The sequence below is a fragment of the Mercenaria mercenaria genome, chromosome 4 (assembly GCF_021730395.1).
Source record: "Mercenaria mercenaria strain notata chromosome 4, MADL_Memer_1, whole genome shotgun sequence".
In the NCBI taxonomy this organism is placed as follows: Eukaryota; Metazoa; Mollusca; class Bivalvia; order Venerida; family Veneridae; genus Mercenaria; species Mercenaria mercenaria.
Window position 1 is genome coordinate 94,535,250 of NC_069364.1, and position 6,780 is coordinate 94,542,029.

A 6,780-nucleotide genomic window follows, 5' to 3' on the forward strand; every position below is an offset into this window, starting at 1 on the left:
GTTAAAGATCATTCGTCAGCCAAACACTGACCATAGTTTTATCAGATCCGGTGGTTTCCACTGGTGTTTGAGTGGTGATTTTAACGCACGGAAATGACATACTTCCGGTCTTGTAACTATGATTTAAAGGAATTTCTAACCGTGGTATTCCGAATCAAGTGAAAATGATGCTTGCACCTGGAGCACAAATGAGTCCCTTTTCTTGGAACACGTGTTCATTTAGCTGAGGTACAAATTGCCTAAATTCATATTTACGAGACCGGAAATGTTTTATTTCATCCACTCGTTCTGCGTAAAATCACCAGTTAAACAAACTGGAACCAGATGATCTGATAAAGTTACGACCAGTGCGACCCACCTCCGATCTATTTATTTGGAGTTTTCACTGATTAACTTGCTAAGGAACGGTTAGTACCAGAAAAAAAGCTAAGAAACACTGGTCATATCAATGGACGACTGCTACCCGCCAGAATCTCATTTTGTTAGTTTCCATAAATTTTCAAAGCCATGATATCGTTCGTCTTTACTAGTTTTACTTAAGACCACATTTAAATCTGCTTCGCAGAATCAATAACATGAAAAGGGACATAACTTTGACGATACACTTACCTCCACAGGAATGGACCTAAGGTATATAGTCTGGTCTTTGACATGATATTAACAAATGTTGTCCAGCTAGCTCGGTTATTCTACGAAGTCCAAGTTGAACAATGGACACAGCTTTCACTATAGTCGGGAAAAACTTGCGCAACTGAGTTACTTAATTACAGTTTGTTCCAAAAGAAATGTTATGGCAATGATAAAAACTTGTACCAAATAAAAATCATAATTTGAATTGATTCCAAGCAAGAGTTATCTAACTTGATTAAGTTTTTATTCCAATATTATATAGTTGTTTCTGAGATACAGCTTCACAATAAGCTACTTTGAAAATAAAAAACATTAAACACATTTTAAAAAGTTTAAAATGCCAATAATTTGTATCAAAATCAACTTAGAGTAATCAAGGTTTGATGACTAGGAAGCCTGATATTATGTGGTTTCAGTTCAATATATTTAGGTATTACTAGGATACAGTACAGCTTAATGTTAAGTTGCACGCAAAATTTTACCCAATTTTTTTAAGACGAGGTGTGATGAACGGAGACAGACCAGGACATTTGTGCATGTATATATATTCAAAGAAATTTGACAAAAAGGAAAACCTATCCGATGTGCATACCTACACACGTACATTTACAACTGCAATGCCAAAAAGCAAACGCACATTTTGACACGCATGATGTATGCAAGCGTGGAACAGGTGGACTGGTTATGGGGTATGGCTTGTCGGTATGTTGAAAGCTGTTGTGTGTGGTGTGCACGGGCGGACACAGGCCAGGCAAAGTTGGCCAATGTAATGCAGCTGTGGATCTTTGTGGTCAATCTTGAGGGTAGGCTACCTTGTGACCATTCACTTAATGTGCGCAAATAGGTATATCCAAGAAAATGTAATATCTATCCGATATATGGATATATGAACAATAACAGATATTTGCACACTTAGAGACCAAGGGTGTGTGCATGGGTGGAGACAAGGTGAAGATGGATATGGGTACAGCTCATGGCGTGTTGCAGAGAGTTCTGTTGCCGTTGGTATGCATGGGTGGAGACAAGGTGGTGAGGGCTTTGGCAAGAGAGAGGTCGGTGGGGTGTAAGGTGCACCGGTGTGTTGCCAGGCTAAGTCATGAGGGATGGAATTAGCGTGTGCATACATGTGTACACGAGATAGTGTCAAAATGCGAAATGAAAATCTTTCCACCATACAAATATCCGTACTTTATAAACTACAGCGCCAAAACATGCGCACATTTGTATAGCGGTTTAGACAGATGGGAACAGCTACTCTGTGTCTTTTGATGTGTGCATGGTTGGAGAAAGGTGGTGACTGTTATGGCAAAGAGGTTAAGGTTGGCAAATGTGTTGCTGGGGCAGGGTCTTTTTGGCAAGTCATGAGGGTTAGACTTAGTGTACCCGAGATAAAACGGACATGAACAACTACAGCGCCAAAACATGTGCGGTTGAGATAGGTGGAGACAACTTGTCTGCGTGTTGCAAGGCGTTGTTTGAGGTGTGCATGGTCGGAGACACGTGGTGATTGTCATGGCAAAGTGGTTAAGTTGCAGGGGGTAAGGTATTTTAACCAGTGGAGAGGGTAGGTCACTCAGTTTGTGATCAGTATTTTAGTGTGTGCATACATGCATATCTAACATAATATAATAATGCAAAATAAAAATCTATCCGACATTCGCCTATCCATATGTACGAACGTTAACTCATTAAACCAAATGTCTGTGTATTGGTGACAAAATAGTTTATCTAAACGATATAATTTAAAATCAGTCACTTTCTACAGGCACAAGTATAGCTTTTAAAAAGCTAGAAAGTGGCTCGTTTTGCTTTTGTTATGAGTGGGCAGGGGCAGGGGCAGGGGCAGGGATGGAGTTCAAAGTGATATGCCATTGAAAAAGGGTCTATGAACGTTTATAGTTCCGTCTCGGTAGCTCAGTGGTAAAGCGTCCGCTTCGAGTGCGCAAGGTCGCGGGTTCAGTGCCCTTGTTTGGCGCTCAGCATTAAAAAGGAATTAGGTTTCCCCTCTCTCATACACACACGGCGATGGATATCATCTGGAATGAGGTGTAGAGAGTGATAAATCTAGGCAATCTGAATCATTCTGTGGCCTAAAATGAATATAAGCATGTATCCAGTCCCTGAAATACTTCCAGTGTTGAGATCCTAATGGCATGTTTCAGTTACGCAAGCTTCTAAGTGCTCAACTGGGTTAAGCTCATTTCTGCAATTAGGGAGAAGCTATTGATGCTTTATTCTACTTGCAATAGATTGGTCCTTTGCGTGTCATCGAGCTCTTTTTGTTCATTAAAGATGGCCGCGGCCTTATGTTTTGTAAGGCAGCTTTGGTAGCAGGGTACACTTAGATTAGAAAATTTTGGGCACGGCCAGGCTTACATGTAGCGAGTCGCAATTTTGCACTTTCCCAATGAGCAGAATCAGAGTGGCCATTTATAAATTGCGTGCATGTTTGTGCTTTTAATTAATGGCCCGATCAGGACTCTCATACAAGAATACAGAAAGTTATCAAACGAAACTTTTCACAATCCATTAAAAATGAAGCCAAATCATCATTTGCTCTTTTGAACAGCCCTCAATGATCCCGCTGCAGGAAACCAAAAGCCAATTTTATTGCATTTTCTCAATTTAATAGGTCCCTGCTAACTTTCAGGATATAAACGGAATGGGGCCCATCCAGCTCGTTTTTTTTCCCACAAAATAGCGAAAACTCTGGTATCAATCAACAAGCAGGAAAACCCCCCCGTGATTTGAATTCCCGGGGCCCAAGGGAACTCACCGATTCTCAAAGCTAGCAGCATTAGGTTTTCAACTTCCATCAAAATTTTACATATCGGCTGTTAAATTTTCTAAAGAATTAGCATCATATCTCTCACCTTTAAATTTTCAGACATCCAAAATCACGAAAGTTCTAATTATAACAAATATCGATGGGGGGCCAAAATTCGAAGTGTACCCTGCTACCTTTCGACTGATAACCCGCCATTTTGTTTTAGGTTGCTGGCTTGATCTTTGTAATTGAAGGAAATAGCTGGGAGCCAGGAATTGGAAAGTTCGGCGTTTAAAAATCCTAGCTATCGTTATAGGTTACAACACACTAAATAGCTGTTCTTCTTTATTCTATATTTCCAATGGCCGCAGCACACATCAGGACCCATTTTAAATGTCTGTAACTTATTTTTTCTTGAAGAATATTGTCAGTGCTGAATAAAAAATCAAAAGAAAAGTGGGGGTCATATTTGATGCAAGAAAAATATTTGTATTGGGAAAACAGCCTTATTTGCTTTGCCAAATTGATTTGTAGTTCTTCGGAATGATCTCATCAAAAATTTTGTCTCTCGGAAGAAAAAAAAATAAAATTCTCCCGCTCACATGTACAGAAAGAAATGACAAAAATAAAAAAAAAACGTTTTTGATTGTGTTGCTGATCAGTTACAGCAAATGATCAGTAAACGTAATTTAGACAAAATAGAGAAAACTCTGAATATTCTGAAGCAGTTCACAGTCAGTATTTTTCTTTCAGAACACGTTATCATAGTTTTACAGAAATATTCTCTTTGTAAAAATAATCTCGTCACCTACGAACTGGAACTCTGGTGAGACATTTCTTGAATAAAATATCCTAAAATAATGAAATAACTTATACTGCTTGTTGTGAAAGACTATGATTTTACTAGTACATGCAGTCAACAAAATGAATGAAACTCATAAATGATCTTTATTTATGCATACCATAAACAAAACAACCATTTATCTCATGGATATGCTGAAAACACTGGTAAAGGAGGACAATCAGGCGATTTACTTATCAGAGTGTCGGACCAAAGGACGGGGTGAAAAAAAAGCGACACAAAGAGATTGAAAGGGGAAGGAAAACTCCCCATTTTTATATAGACAACGAGGCCAAAACAAGCATAGAAAGGATCACAGTGGGGGAGCTCCTTGGAATAGTCGGTGGCAAAATCACCACTGGGGAGTTTAAACCGCTTTATGGTGCGCACACTCTTAACCCTCTGTATGTATCAGTCACAGAACAGTGTAAATGAAGTAACCACCGCCTAGAGAATCCCTAACACAAGCAAGGGCAATAGTTGTCATATCATGAAAACACAAAAATGCTTTTGTAAATTTTTATAAAAGCAAACCGGGCCTTATTTTTAACCTAGAGAACCATAAACATATAACTAAGCCTTTGCAGAGGATGGGGCATTAAGAGAAACAACATTGAGGGCCCAACGAAACAGGCCAGCAGACGGATACTAAAACGGTCTTCTTCTTGTTCCGTCAGACACAATAACAGAGTTGAACACCAAGCCCGCCGCGGTCCCAAGAACAGTCGGGTCATAACCTCTTTTAAGGATAAGTTTTATATATTTGCCGAATGCAGTATGCCCAAGAATCTTAAGAACATCATAAAAAATCATGTTTCGATACAACTTCTCGCCGTTCTAGGCGTCTTTAAGGTGAAGAAGGTGTAATGAGCGGGATTTTCAAAAATAAGTTACATCCTAGATAACATACGTAAATAACAGCAAAAGTTGCTCTTCACCTGATGTACAATTATTGAAAAGGTCAAATGCACACTTTTTACGCAAATGACGTCGAAATTTCACCTTTAAGCCTAGTCGGAAATAGTTGTGACGTTGCCGTTTTTATGGCGATTAATTTAGCCTCCGGGGCATTCATTTTATTTAAAAAGTATTTTTTTTTCCATTTTATATAATAATGCCAGTCGAAACCTACACGGTGATGTAATTTTCAAATACATACTCCCGCTATTCTCTGAAGGAATGCTTATTTTTACGCAAAATCATGCCAAAACTTTTTATGAAATTATTGTTTCGTGCGGAATGACTAAGTTGTGTACAAAAACGGTCCATAAATTTTTAAAAAAACTAATATTATCTTATAAATTATTTTACTGAAATGAGCAATAAAAATCAGGGTCACCGACTTTGTTTTCGCAATTGTCATAAATTTTTACCCTACCCCCATTCCTCGTGCATTTTTCAAACATAAAAAAATCATAAGAAAATCATTTGATAAATCAAAGAAATACACTTCTACCCAGAAAAAATGTTAGCCCACGCGACACTGACTTCACGCGAGTTTGTTAGTGACAAGTTGAGCTGACTATCCGATTAATTAAGTTGTAGCCATAAATCTTAGCATGTGTTGGTTCCAAAATCGACCTCTACGGAAATGACTTTCTTGTATAAATTGGAGCATGCATTTACTGGTCCATAGATTTATTTTAATTTACACAATTTTTTTAAAGGCATTTCTCGCAAAATAAAAGAAAAAAAAGTCCTTGACTACCGACTTCGTTTCGAGCTACGAAGCCCTAAAAAAAAAAAAGTCTCAAATGGCTCTATGGGCAGCGTTTGACGTTGCGCCCTTTCCCGCTTTTTTGACGTTACGCAAACGTCTTATTACTAAAACGTGTATGTGTTTGCAAATAGATATTTTGCCATTCCGTTTAAAAAAATCTAAAATTTTCTAAAACATAATTTCATTCTTGTATTTCCAAATCATTATATTTCATGGGTTGTCTTATCAACCCTGAATATGTGGGAATTTTCAAGTTACCTACTTAGATTGGGGCAATTGCGAGACAAATACATTTAAGCAAATGCATATACATGTCATATACAAACTTCGGTCGGAAAATCGAATTTTCATTGTATTCCGCGGTGAAAAGAAAGCCGCACATTTTTTTTTTAAAATTTTTTTTGAAATGTTAGGACATAGAGAATGTAACAATATGAAATATATCTTTTTATGTACCCTATCCAAGTTATTGTTTGGTGGGGCAATTAGTGTTCCCCTCGCCCTCCGTCCGTCAGTCCGAAATAGTGTCGGACATATCTAAGAAAAATATTGACCCAGATAATCAAACCTCACAGGGTTGTTATCAGAATTTCCAATTGAATAATTATTTTTAATTTGATCTCACACAGTCAGACCGGTGTTATGGCCCTTGATGTAGTCCCAAAATAATAAAAATTGGGCGATTTTATCTCATTAAGTGCTTCAAGATTTTGTTTTCATTTATTTTAAAAAAAAAGATAGAGACATGAAACCATTCGGGACTGAGCGACCGCCAAATATTTCCTTTTGCTATAATTTATCTTTTGGAACTACTGCAACTAT